Genomic DNA, 15,712 nt, shown 5'->3' with positions numbered 1-15,712 from the left:
AGATAACTGAGTTCTGCACCGTGACAGTAGAGACTACATCCGAAGCTTCATTGAATACATTCTTCCAGGGGACAGCTACAAGAAAGGCTGCTGACATGGTGAGTTATGAGACCACCTGGGGGAGTTGAGTATGTTTGCCATTTGGGTTGACACCTGGCTCAGTGGGACACCTGTAGCTGTGAGAAAAATGAGGAGCCCTGGCAGGAGAGGCCAATGCAAATCAAGGACCTCGCAGCGGGCAGGGGAGGCTGTGAAATGGCACTTCATTGTTTGTGATTGTGTTATTGACTTCCTATATTTTCATTGTAAGGGTTGGAGCTCTTTTTCAGTGACTGTAGACATGGAGGAGCATCAACTTTGTCATGTTTCATGTTCTAGCAAAACGAAAACAACAAAGTCCTTTTACTGCTTAAGAGCTTCCCGACGTTGGCCTAATTATCGCTTAGAAAAAATACAGATTAACCAAAGTACATTTCAAGTGGTCTCACTGTGGCAATACTAAGAGCTTAACTCGTTATTATTGTCAACTTTTAGCATATTTGTCTTTTACAGCTTGTTCTGGGCACGGCCTCAATTACTCCCAACACCTAAACAAGTCAGTTGGACATGATGGAGGTGAAAGGGAATATATTTTACTTGGTGCCATGCCATAAACACAACACTACATCTTGTTGCATTTTTTACGAGTGCCTCTCATCATCAGGTAGTTATTCAGTAACCAGTAGCTGTTGGCAGTCATATGGGGTGTCATTTTATTGGTTGGAGGGGGCCATACATACATTTCTGTTTTGGAAAATAACCAGGAAAATCCCTTTTTTACAGGCTTTCAGTTTCATATCTTCAACATTTATACTGTTGTATCAGATATATAGCATATGTGTTGGACAAACAAAGCAAAAACGGGACCTCAAAGATTGTAATTGACTTTAGTCCAGTTTCTCACGTTACCTTTCACTTGAAATGTTCAAACCTTCTCTGTCTGACTTTAAAGACCTGCAGTCACAGGATGTTTCAGGATCCACTGATCAGCAGGTCATGTTTCTCCTTCCTGCTCTCTCTCTCCCAACTCCGTCAGTGTGAGCGCTCAAACAAGCAAAACTGTCACTCAGGCCTGAATCAGGTCATAAATGTGCTGTGTAATGTGAGCACTGCTGGGCCTCACAGACAGTGTTGTGCAAGTTCACACTTCACAAGAGCTTGCTCAAAGTTCTTTTCACACATCCCAAAAGATTTAAATGCGATTACTAATTTATTTCCTAAGCATTCAGATGCTTTAACTAGATGTGTTGTTTTAATTATTTTCATAGAAATGTAAGAATCGTTACCTTGGAATATCTGCTGATTTGTTTTATAAAACAAATATTCATGTGAACTGAATTCAGCACCACCATTAGCTGCATTGTCTTGAATTGCCAATGGTGGGGGCCTTGCATTGCACTCAGTGTGTGAGCAACGTTAATGCTTACATTAATTGGTTTCAAACTGATACAGATACATTACTGTATGTTCATTTCTCCATTCACCAATTACAAGAGCTTATTCCCTGATAACCTCACAGCTAGGGAATTGTTGTAGGCATGGTAGGAAATAGTTTAAAGCACAATTATCCTCTTCAAAATGTACAATAAAAAACAAACTGCAGTCAGAACATTTATTCAGTCTCTCATTTCATTTTGCATCTTCTCGCTCTATCCTCCACGCTTTTTACAGCCTTGGAATCTTACAATACCACACACACCACAATGCTCTGCCCCACAAAGGCTCCCTGCCCACGGTGATGGGCAGAGCCAGCTGAACTCTGGGGGCCGTGTGTGTGTGTGTGTGTGTGTGTGTGTGTGTGTGTGTGTGTGTGTGTGTGTGTGTGTGTGTGTGCGTGCGTGCGTGCGTGCGTGCGTGCGTGCGTGCGTGCGTGCGTGCGTGCGTGCGTGCGTGCGTGCGTGCGTGCGTGCGTGCGTGCGTGCGTGAGTGTCAGGGAGATTGAGAGGATGCACTGCTATCCTCTGCCGGTGAATTGCTTTTATCGAGAGTTGTTCAAATCTCTCTCTCATACACACACACACACACACACACACACACACACACACACACACACACACACACACACACACACACACACACACACACACACAGATATACACCACACAGCAGACAGCCATGCATGAAACATAGTTTGCATTAAATACTTGATGAGGTGTGTGAGGCTGTCAGGCGTCGTTCGGGCAGCTCAGTGAAAATAGTTGTCACATCCAATGAACAATGTTGTCTTGTGTAACGTCTCCTGAGCCTCAATGAGGGGATTCAGCCCTGAGAACAACCTGCTTATATACTTTACTGTACATACGTACATCGAAGTGCCGAGAACAACTATGATGATTACAAAATGTTTCCTACTGTTTAAAATATGAACACATACCATACAAAGGCTGTTTTTCCACTTTGTATCTTCTAGAGTAGGTTTTGAAGTTTACTCCATATTTCTTCCACCCTGCCTGACAGTCTCATACAGTTTACACTCTATTAACTTATTGCTGCTCTTCACCGAAGCTACTAAACAAATGTCAACTTTTCTCAACATATAGAAGATAAATCTCCTTTTTTGTTATATATGTATTTTCTTTATCTCCCTTAGATTAGAAATATACATGTGTGTTAGAACATCATTTGATTGCTTATGGTTTTAGTCAGTCTTAAAATCTAAATATCTTTCAAATGAAAATATCTAATACCTCCTTTTTGCATGCCCTTTAGAATGACACAGACAAATGCTTTCCTACGTTCCTACTAGTATATTATAAATGCCAGATTATCGGTTTCAGAAAGTTAGAGAAATGCTTTGACATCCCCCCACCCCTCCCCCTCATCGATTATAATGTCCGAGAAGTTTGGAAGATTTCTGAAGACTTTCAATCACCCAACGAGCATTTCTCTGTAAACCGGCCCCTTAATTCTCTCATTATTTACCCGAGCACTCAAACTGACATATAGTTCCAAGCCCATTCATTCCTACTCAAAGTCTTCACATCAGTCAAACAGAAGTAAAGTGCACGGCGGATGAATACACATTAGGTGCTCCAGTGAGTTCTAGTCAGTATTGACTGCATTAGGATAATACTCAAATCTCAAAATAAACTTCATTGCGCATGTTGACAAACGACACGTCATCCAGTTCAACGACTTTGGCTCATTTTGATTTTGGAAGGAACAGGCACATGATTGCAATAAGGAATAAAGTCTTTGTAGGTTTTGGTCTTTCAGTGAAATACATTGACAGCTACTGTTCCAACTGTTTACATTACATTTCCTGTTTTGCTTTATTTATTTAGTATCATATGACATTGGAAGGGAACTCTGGGAGCACAGACCTCAACAAGAGCTTTTCCATAAGTAAAAAATTAAGCTTTTATCTGCCATACGACCCATGCTACACCCTTCCCCTGAGTAACAAGAAAAAGGGACCAGTAGTTTTACCGTTTCTAAGCCAGCTAACTGACAGACAGAAAAGTGGCATAATGGCATACTAATTAATGGTAATAATAACTATATTGCTTTTAAGTAATCCTGTACATGAACACACAATTAGACACATGTTAGGTCTACTGAAATAGATATGCTGCACACACACACACACACTCACACACACACACACACACACACACTCACACACACACACTCACACACACACACACACACACTCACACACACACACACACACACACACTCACACACACACACTCACACACACACACACACACACACACTCACACACACACACTCACACACACACACACACACTCACACACACACACACACACACACACACTCACACACACACACACACACACACACACACACTCACACACACACACACACACATCCAAAGTCTCTGGAGCTGAACCTTCAGACCAGATTAGTTTGAGTGACTCAGAGGCAACTCTCCTGCTGTGTAATTGAACACTACTACTGTACCCTCTCTGTTCACAGTTCACACACTTAAAGAAACACACACAGGGATGCATATATATGCTTTGCAGTTACTGGAGTAAATCTTGCATTGTTAAGAAAAAGATAAGAGAGTATGTGAAAGAGGAGTAAAGAAGGAATATTAAATTGAGCATAAAATAGGGAAGAGGGGCAAACGAGAACACAGAGAGATGTGTGAAAGAGAGAATAGAGCCGGGGCGCCTTGTCTTTCCTTAAATACTGCTGCTGAGACGCTGCTCCGCTGATCAAACGGCGAGAGAGAAGAGGTGAGGGGGCGCGCGTAGGAGGAGGAGGAGAGAGAAAGAAAGAGATATAAAGAGCAGAAGATGGAGATGGAGAAGCTGCTGAACAGAGAGAGAAATAAAAAGTAGGGAATAAGAGAGATAGCGACTGGTGGCAGCCTTCAAATTCAGAATTGCAAGAGGTGTGACGTTATGGCCAAAGATTTGACTTCTACAAGATATAAGTGCCCTGTCGGCTCTCTGGCTGCCAAGTTCAATATCATCACTTAGAAGTCAGCCACATACCTGTAACAGCAGCTGAAACACTGCCATCAGCCCACTGGCACTCTGCTGACATCACTGACAGTGACGGCCGCCATCTTAAGGGTCTACAGCAGGAAGCCAGAGAGGTAGACACTCTTAAACAGCTCCTGTACGTGCTGAAAGTGCACTCTCACACTGTGTGGCCGTGTCTTATTTGTGTGCATATGACAGCTCCTAAAAAATCCTAATAGAGTTTGTACCCCAGTGGAAGCAGCATCCTGGCGCACACACACACACACACACACACACACACACACACATACTCTCACACACAAACACACAGACACACACGTACACAAACACACTCTCCTGCAGACTGGCTTTAAATTAAGCTGACAGTCAGAACCTGCACTTGTCACATGTGAAAGAAACGTTAGGTGGTATCAACGTGAGAACACACCTATGTCTTTGAATTCTCTCATGAAAGACGATCTCAAAAAGAAGACGATAAAGGACCTACAACTAGAATATGAATCATGTTCAGCACAGGGGTAACTCAAACAGACAGTCATGGAGACACTTTTTATTACAGTTTTTCTCAATCGCTAAACCCACTATTTAGAATCAAAATTCCTTTCATCAAACCAACAGCACAGCCATCGAAACAGAAAACCATTTCTCTACAACAGTATACCATTTATCATTGATATCACACAAAATGCAGATGCTAAGCAGTGTTTTGCAAAACAGATCACACAATTCTCTAACTGAAGTTACAATTCTCTACACAAAGATCAAAAATCTGTTGTGTAACTCATGTCTACAAAACAACAAATAATCTTCTCACAGTGGATAACACTTCCTCATAAACTTAGACCATAGCTACACTAATTGACACTTGATGTGCAAAATATTAACACTTGTTATCAGTCAATCAGCCCATTGAAAAAGGTAACTCCATGGAATGTACTGTATACCTTACAGTAATGATGTTACATTGAAAACATTTACATGATAGAATTTGCATGACTGTACTTAAAATATTTTTTTAAATGGTGCCGGTAAAGCTATAATAGTGTTGATATGACTTGCATAGGTCTCTGAGATGTTCATATGGGGAGGATTAGCTATAGCTGATACAACATTTTTACAGTCAGTAATTGTGGTCTTTTCCTTTTTGCACATTGAGAAATGTTTTTTTTGTATTGGGGTGAATTGAGTACTTCACTTCCATGTAAATGAATTGCTCACAGCTGACATCAATGAATTTCCTATAGTAATTGTAATTAGTGAGAATCCTATAAAAGACCTCCCTCACTTCAGTAAGATGTTTGTGTAAACAAAATGGCTGATCGAGTAGGTAGAGGAGCTCTGAGAGGAAGAAGGAACCCTGTTGTTCAGCGAGGAAGAGGGAGGGCTGATGTTCAGAGAGGAAGAGGGAGAGCTGATGTTCAGAGAGGAAGAGGGAGAGCTGATGTTCAGAGAGGAAGAGGGAACCCTCATGTTCAGAGAGGAAGAGGGAGGGCTGTACGTATGCGTGGTGGAAGAGTTGAAAGGGGACCAATGCGAACAGTAGTTTCGGACAACACCCGTGCAACTATTGTGGACCACGTCATAAACCATGGCATGTCCCTCAGTGAGGCTGGCCAAAGGGTTCAGCCCAATATACCGAGATCAACAGTGGCATCCATTATTAGGATCTTCAGGCACGAAAATAGGTAAGCTACTGTAACCCTTTTTTACAGCACTTCATGCATTTCTATTTTGATGTAGGTTTCGATCACTGTTTTTATATTACAGTACATAACATTCTCAAATATTTATTGATAGAACTGAAAGAGCACCCCGCTCTGGTGGCAGACGAAAGGCCTTTACTCCAGAACAAGAGTCTGCCATTGTTGATATGGTTGTGGCCAACAATGAAATCCGCTTAAGGGAGATTCAGGCCAGAATAATTGCAGACCAGGATGTCTTCAGTAACATTCAGTCTATAAGTGTTGCAACCATTGACCGGGTGTTAAAGAGGCAACACCTCAGAATGAAACAGATCTATAAGGTTCCTTTTGAACGCAACTCTGACCGTGTGAAGGAGTTAAGGCACCGGTATGTACAGGTAAGGACCTCAATCACACTGATGGCTTGCCTATATTTTTAGTATGTCTGACTGCTTACAGTAATGTAAAACGGTCCTCTGTTTGTTTCATTTTCTTTAGCGAATGATGGAGCTGGAAGGCAATGCATTACCACATGTTTTTGTATATGTGGATGAAGCAGGCTTCAACCTCTCCAAAGTGAGGAGACGTGGGAGGAACCTTATTGGGCAAAGAGCGACAGTCTTTGTTCCAGGCCAAAGGGGAGGAAACATAACATTGTGTGCGGCTATCTCGACACAAGGCGTCCTTGCTCACATCCCTTTAATGGGAGCATATAACACGCAACGTGTCCTTGCCTTCCTGGATGTCCTGTATGACGGACTTGTGCCACCAGAAGAGAGGGATCAAGTGAGGTCGGTTCACGTGGTCATATGGGACAATGTGGCATTCCACCACTCTCGTGACGTGAGGGCATGGTTTGAGGCTCATCCACACATGGCCATGGAGTTCCTCCCTCCATACTCCCCATTTCTAAACCCCATTGAGGAGTTCTTCTCTGCCTGGAGATGGAAGGTTTATGACCATCATCCTCATGACAGAATGCCCCTTTTGGACGCAATGAATGCTGGCTGTCGGGACATCTCTGCGGAATCCTGTCAAGGGTGGTGTCGACACGCAAGGAGATATTTCCCACGCTGCCTTGCAAGGGAAGACATACGCTGTGACGTAGATGAGGCTATGTGGCCAGACAGACGCCAAAGAGCAGATCAGTAAAGTTATATAGATCTCATTCTCTGCTTTACTGCTGATTTACATCATTTACCCATGTTATTTTTTTCCAGTGTATTGCTATTCGTCTTTTGTTTCTGTTACGGTGCTCTTCTGAAAATGAGACAATAAAAACAATGGCATAGTTACAGTAAGACTCTGTTTTTCCTATATGTAAGTTTGTTTCTCCCAACTTGTCAGTTTTCCGTTCAGTTCCAATATCGATAGCTTGAGGTTTGTGTATTGATGATTGTAGTCAGTATTTAGTGTGCCACTTAGTAATGACTGTTCAAATAGTCTTCTCATGAGCTGACAAATGTTTGTTTTTGGAGAAGGTATCTGGTTTTGGAAGGGGTATTTTTAGTTTTGAGTGCCTTAGAGCACTTTGCAAGAAATGTATATTGTTATGGTAGAATGGGTTATTATGGTGACCGGAGTTTCAGTTATGAAAACACATTTGTCTCATTAGAGGACAATTTGTTCTGTTTCGATCGACTTATTCTTTTTTGTGACCAGTATTTTCAGTTTTGGTCATGTAAGTGCATTTTGCAAAAGATATTCAGAGTTATGGCAAGTGTGTTTCTGTTTAGATGGCTATGCTCTTGTTTTGAAGAAATGAATTTAGATTCTAAAAAGTGGGTTTAGCGATTGAGAAAAACTGTAAAGTACACTAGAGGCTATCTTGCGTTCGGATCACACTAGCTAGACACAAGACCACTTTCCCCACTTTGAATCCCCCAAATTGTGGCAAACTAGCAGCCATCTTCAAATCGGCCTTCATTTAAACTCGACTACACCCCTAGGAAAGTATTATTACTGCATCTTGTACTTTTTTTTTTAAACTTCTGCAGCAACAAAATCTGTCCACAGAAATTAGAATAAATAAATGAACGGCTTCGGTAGTAGTTTCCACGACAGAAGGTGTCACCCGGAGCACATTTGGACTTAATGAAACACTCCACCATTGTTCCTGTCCCCAAAAAAACAATAATCAATGACTACCGCCCAGTAGCACTCATCTCCATCATTATGAAGTGCTTTGAGCGGTTAGTCAAAACCTTCATCACCTCCTCCCTCCCTGACTCTCTGGACCCCCTGTAGTTTTCGTACAGAGCAAACAGGTCCACAGACGACGCCATAGCCCACACCATCCACACTGCCCTCTCACACCTGGACCAGAGGAACAGGAACACATATGTGAGAATGCTGTTCATTGACATACAGTTCAGCATTCAATACCATTGTGCCCTCCAAGCTGGCCATCAAGTTCAGAGACCTCGGGCTCAACAGCACCCTCTGTGACTGGATCCTGAACTTCCTGACGGGCAGACCCCAGGCAGTGCGGGTGGGAAACATCACATCCTCCACCCTGATCCTCAACACTGGTGCCCCTCAAGGCTGCATGCTTGGCCCTCTCCTCTACTCCCTGTTCACTCACGACTCCGTGGCCACACACAGCTCCAACACCATCGTGAAGTTTGCTGACAACATGACCGTCATCGGCCAGATCACAGACGGCGATGAGACGGCGTACAAAGAGGAGGTCGAAAAACTGACATCTTGGTGCCAGGATAACAACCTCCATCTCAACGTCAGCAAAACAAAGGAGCTCGTTGTCAATTACAGGACAGCAGGGAGAGGGACACGCCCCCATCGCCATCAATGGGACTGCGGTGGAGAGAGTCAGCAGCTTCAGGTTCCTTGGGGTCCACATCACTGAGGACCTGACATGGACTCTTCACACCACCACCATCACCAAGAAAGCTCGACAGCGGCTCTTCTTCCTCCGCAGGCTGAGGAGGTTCAACATGGACTCCAGGATACTCTGCAACTTCTAAAGGTGCACCATAGAGAGTATCCCGACTGGTACGGCAGCTGCACCGCCCTTAATCGTAAGGCTTTACAGAGGGTGGTGAAAACTGTACAGACTCGTATTGCACTATTACACATTCTCACTTTTTTTAAAACAATTTTTCTTTTTGTGTTACTTTTAATATAATATATTTTAATATTGCTTTAATATTATCTGCTTATCTGTATTATTGTGTTGCATTGTTGGAGAAGCCTGTGACCTGCGATTTTCAACGACATAATTACTCTGTAGCTATGTTAGTTTGACAATAAATAACCTTGAACCTTGAACCTTGAACCTTGAACACTTATACTGAGATCATTTTGTGTGTTTGCACATTTAGTGCCACAACAGTCATTGTGATTGTGAATCATTTTTGATTTCACACAAAAACATTTAAACCACATCTAAAATTCATGAACTCTTTTATTACCAGTAAAACTTACCTGATGCTGATGCAGTTAATGCAAAAATAAATGCATCCCTTCGAAATACATTCATGTTCAATTAGGGCTGCTCGATTATGGCAAAAATCATAATCTCGATTATTTGGTTCAATAATTGTAATTGCGATTATTAAATGCGATTATTCATTGACTTTGAAAACATCCATTTATTGGAGAAAAAACATTTGAACAGTATGTCTTTAACAGTTGATTACCCTGAACTTTAAGTATATTTCAACTGAAAAACCAAAAAAAAAAGAAAAAAATTATAAAAGAAAAAAAAGTAATAATAATAAAAGAATAATCGTTTTATTTCGATTAAGTTGTTTTCGTAATCGTTGCAAGCCATAATCGTAATCGCGATTAAAATACGATTAATTGAGCAGTCCTATGGCCAATACACAAAAAAAAGTTGTGGTGGAGAAATCTTACCAACGCAAATATATTTTTCTTAGTCTTATTACATTCGCCCAGGGCTGCATTAAAGTTCCATGAGCCCTGGAGTTAAACTTCTTCAACGCCCCTTCTCAACTCCCACACTCCCCCAGGCACCATGATGACTCAACTATTGCCCTGTCCATGCTGCACAAACATCAGCCGCACTGAATTAACATAAAGAATCACCAATCTCTCAGGACTGCAGTTTAATTGTATGACTTTTCCAGCACCAATGCAAGTTGTTCAATCATTATAAGCCAACAGTGAAGAATGCGTTTATAATGCATTAGTTTTGTAACCACAGAACAGAGTCCTGCTAACTGTAGCACAAAGTCTCTCATAGTGAAACTTTATACAAGTATTTTACGTCTGTCAGCAGGATTACAGAAAACTACTGGCTCAGTTATCATGATCTCTAGATTAAGACACATGTAGTGCTTTAGTGTTTAAAGCAGCAGAACTGTGTTTTAAGAATAGACTCAAAAATAATCTAGACTACCCATGATAATCCAAAAGAAGGAACACTCATGTATTTGTTTTTGGTTGTATTTTACATCAGTGTAGCTCACCAGCACAGAGCAGTAATCTAAGGCTTTCCCCTTTATAGTAAATTCTGTATTTTTGGTTGAACATAATTGATCAATTAATTTCAAAAACAGTAATTACTTGATTGCAGCCATATTATTATTTCATTACCATAATTACATACATGTCTATCTTTGAAATGATCTTTAAATAACAGTGGATCAAGAGATGGAGAGGTGTTTGACAGAAGAAGACTGATGAGGAAACGCTGCAATCTCAGAGGAGAATCGAGCGGCTGTAATTATGTACACATCCATATCAATCAGGACTTATATAAGACTTAAATAACTCGAGTCAAACTCCACAAAATCATTTATTAATGTCCTCACTTGGACTCTCACTTATTTGACACAACAGGTTAATTATTGTGTCAGTTACATATGATCTTAACTTAGATTTGTAGGTGCCGAAATGAAGTCAACACACAAGCCTTAATTAGCATGGACCCTCATGAGTTCATTCATCATGCATTCATTTATACATTAGTTCATGCTGAGTCTTGCACTTATAAATGCATGAATTACAGATAGGTCACGTACGCACACATTCAAGTTAAACATTATTTTACGGATCATTTTCATCAGAGCGTGAGAGTCAGGGAGCAGCTGTCCTTTTCCAGGGAGGTCTGACCTTGAAAGGTGGACAGGCTTTTAAGTCGGCTATAAATAAAGAGATCGTTACTAACACAATGTGATATGCATTATGAATTCATCATTCAAACAGCAGCACAGCACAAAAACCTTTGTTTCATCATTAAAGACGCACCCCGCTGAACAAAGATGGACTCCCACAAACAGCAGAGTTCACACATTGTTTAGAGCTCATTTTAAAGCATTTCAGTAAGTATGAACTAAAGAAGTCTGTTGTAGCTGAGTAGATAGCTGAGAGAATTGAGAACACGTCTTTATGTGGCTCCACTCATCCAATTTATCAGGGTCACACTACATAACCTCCTACCTTTATTTCCCCTTGGAGACTTCCCAAACGTCTTCCAGGCATCCCTGTGGTATGCCTGGGTTTAGACTGACTTTGTGAACACGGCTCTTTCTCTCCGAGGGTAACACGTCTAAAGGCTCAGAGCAGTGACCCTGGCACCTCACTCTCTAATGGTAGACCTCGGGGAAAAGAGGGATAAGCTGTTTCTAAATCCACAAAACACATTTACACAGGATTATACAATTCCCTGTTCTTCTCTATTATCTGTATGAAGATAAACTGTTGATCCAATGCTCTGCGGTCAGTACAGATTCACATAGTTCCTCCTGAGTTTGAAGATCAACAGATGAGTGTTAGTAATCTTTTCAGCAACACAGTGTGAGGCTTTCCCCTGGGAGGCTGAAGGGCAACATAATACTGAAGGAGTGTGTTTGGGCGGTCTGAAATGGAAAGGTCTGCATCACCTAATTATTGTAACCCTCCGATATAATGCCACAATCTCACTGTGACAGTCACAGCTGCGTTCTGCAGTGATTATCCAGGTGTGAACAGGTGTGAAGATAGGAAGTGCTTCACAAACTCACGCTTCCTCCCTGGTCCCTGTTCACTGCACTAATACAAATACTTGAGTTGGTAGTGATGGAGAAGAATACATCACATAATACATACATTCAGAAAAGGAAAATGTAATGCGCCCAATTTTGGAAAGTCAATGCACACTTTTCTTACAAATTTAGTTCATTTATTTGATTAAGGTTGCACAAGTATTGTACACACAGGGGAAAGTCTACTACGTCTACTAACATCTTGGTTGTCCATACACACCAATGAGTCTTGTTCTTGCGCTTGTTCTCCTATGTTTTTTGTTTGGACTTGACTGGGCGTATTACTGATTTAAAGAAAAAAAAGACTGATGTACAACCTAGCTTTGTCCATTTGGTGGGCGACTTGTTGTAAGCTTTTATTTTCGATTGACAACATTGTTTCAGCCACCGTCAGCTGTGAATCCTTCATAGATGGATTCGGGTCTAATTTTAGAAGACGGGTCCACCATTCACGTCGTCCAGACCAAAGGCAATGTTTCTGAAATCCATTCAACATCGAGGAAATATACATTACCTTACATGTTACTTGTTAGACGCTTTTATCCAAAGCAACTTACATACTCAATACTGTGGGCAATCCCCACAGGAGCACTTTGCGTTGAAGTGTCTTGCAGGGACACAACGACATGCTGACTGCAGTGGGGTTTGAACCTATGCTGCCTTGATCCGAACACCAACGCTCTATCCACTGCGCCACACGCCTCCATATAAAACAACTGTTTACATCTTTAGTAAAATAGTCCCATGGCCAAATCCATTTTTAAAGAATTATTGGTCAATGTAATCATTACTCCTCTCCATACCCACTTAAAAAGAGATGCAACCTAATGTGACTCGAGACGAAGTGCACAGTCCTCTCTCTTTCCCTGCTGTTAGTCAGTAGATGGCATTTTTATTATTCAACTAATGGCTGCAAATTCGGATTATACAGTATGGACGCTGTAGAAGAGTTTAAATTTGTTTTGAGTGTGTGGCCAGACATAACACATTGCACCTTGAAGCACAACAGGATGTCAAGATAAATCTCATCCTCCCCCGCACCTTCCATTTACCACAGGTGTAATTTTATGAGGAGACAGGGAGACTTGTCATCCTTAATATTTCATATAAATCATTTATCCCCCTCAATTAACTATATAGAGTGTCCATGGCAATCTCACCTCTCCTCTAACGTATGAGAGAAAGAGAAACAGACAGACGGAGACTCGGCAGCCGCTGGTTCATACATTATGGTCGTTCACAGCATAGCAGTGAGTTCATAAGGGAGAGCGTTTCACTTTGTCATTCAGTGATCACTGTTGAGTAGAAGATAATAGTGGATATCTTTCACAACTGATAAGCAAGCTGACACTTTCTAAATATAGCTACTTGCAGTTGATGTCAGTTGTTGTTAGCCCTAACACACTCTAAATTGGATACTAAGTTAGTAACTTTAGAAAATATTGATTTCTGGGGGCTGGCTAATATATACCTGCAACTATTTTAGCACTTCCTGTTCCAAAGTGCCAGTGTAAATCGTTGTTTTTTTAATGGGTTTTCTTGTTAGATGGCTTGTGGTCTGGGGGAACACAAGATTGACAGATTCTATAGACACATAATGCATAGTATTTTATGAACAAACAAACAAACAAAACGTTGGTTTTGTTCTGTGGTCCTGTTGGTTTGCGCTGTAGTGTTAGCCGTTTAGTTCTTGCTGTCGCATTTATGCATTCTATTGACCTACATGTGTTTTTTTTTTGGCCACCTGAGGGCAGGGGAAAGTAGTTGTGAACAGTGACACATCAATACCATTTACCTTCTTGATAGCAGTTGCCTATTTAACTCTCCAGCAGTTTTGGAGCAACATTAATTTGGAGCTGGCCTGTGTTTTTGGCCACCTGAAGAATGTAAGTCTCTCTTTAAGCTTTATTTTAGTTCCTTAAGTCTCTCCCGAGGGAAATATCACGTTCACCAGCTAGTCGCTAACACTGGCTGTCTGATGCTTTGTGCTGGGCAGGTAGTATACTGTGGGTTTTAGAGCTGAAAATAGTTCAACATTGAGTTGAATCACACTATAAGGCTCCTTTAAGCAGAGGAAAGCTGCATTTTCAAGTGATACCTTTCTGTAGTATCATGCCTAAAAGCCTTTATTAGATTATTTTCACATTTGTTATGATGAGCCCTAGAGTTAACAGGCACCTCCCTTTCTCAGTTCTGTGTTGAGGTCAATATGTCATATTAAGTGCCAGCGAATAGTATATGCAGTGTATTAAGCACATGAATAGTACCCATTAAGGGCATAGTGCTCTCGTTGCTGAAGAATATAATTGTAGGGCACAGCTTGAGCAGTTCCCAGTGGAATGAAATGAAAATTATGCCTTTTCTACTAACAAGCTTTCTTCCTGACCTCCACTGAGGAAATGGACTCATACCCTTTTGAATCTTCGAGCACTACCTTCCAAATTATATGTCTAGCGGGTTTAGGAGTTATCTCCCCACCTTCAGGCTGCAACCTTTCAAGATCAGTGTGTCGCTTTAGCCACTAAGCACAGACAGGTCAATGATCTGCCTGCTCATCCTGAGTCACTTTCAGACACACGCCAAGCTCCTCCTGCACAGACTGGACCTTTACAGATCACACCTTTCTGTTGAGTTTTCTTAATCTCTGTGGGCTTAAAAAGACCACATTTCTCAGCTTGACAGCTTCACTCGGCTTTCACGTCCACCAGCAGATTCTTTGGTCTTTTTGGGCCACTTTGAAACAGCGGAAAGGGGAAAATTGCAACTCTCAAATATCTAATATTTAAAATGATGGCAAACAGGTGAACAAACACAGCCTAACAACTGTCACGTCTCGCCCTTCCCAGGATTTCCTTATTCAGCTGTAGCGGTTCAAAACTGCTTTAAAAACGTTTGAATTAGATTAAGTCAGACCAAGCATTGTACAAATTAGTTTATTGCGTACATACTGACATATGTAGCTTGTCATGTTATTTCTAACATGGGTTTCTTCATATAAATAAATCAAATCAAAAGGAGGCTTGAAGCACATCTATTCTTATCCTTTGTTGAACGTCAGAGCGATGGGTTTCAGCCATACATATTTGCCTCAGATGTTGTCTGTTTGGGACCAAAATTGGCAACTAGCGTATTAGCATGGTTAGTGTCGTTAAAATATTTAATTGTTGTATGTTTGCTGGTTTATTACCTGGAGTGGTTATCACAGTGTAACTGGTTGTGAAACATACCGTAGTAGTTGGATTGTTCAGTAGACAGTCAAAGGAAGCTCCAGTGTCCGGTTTAGGCTACATCTAAAAAAACTGCCACCTCTCGTGTGCTCTTTAATCTTTCACTATGCTAGCTCTCACCTCTGTCGGCTTTGCACTGGATGTTTGAAGTTTCTTTGACAGTGTTTTTTGACAGTGTTTCGGAGACTGTTTCCCTCAAGAAATGTGAAGTCATTCGTGTATCATACAGTGATTGTTGGTTTTACATTTGTGATGTAAAACTAACAAGCTTGCTCGGGTCCGTTTGAATGTCAGCT

The sequence above is a fragment of the Notothenia rossii genome, assembly GCF_949606895.1.
Source record: "Notothenia rossii genome assembly, chromosome: 1".
Classification (NCBI taxonomy): Eukaryota; Metazoa; Chordata; class Actinopteri; order Perciformes; family Nototheniidae; genus Notothenia; species Notothenia rossii.
This window is presented reverse-complemented; position numbering follows the sequence as displayed.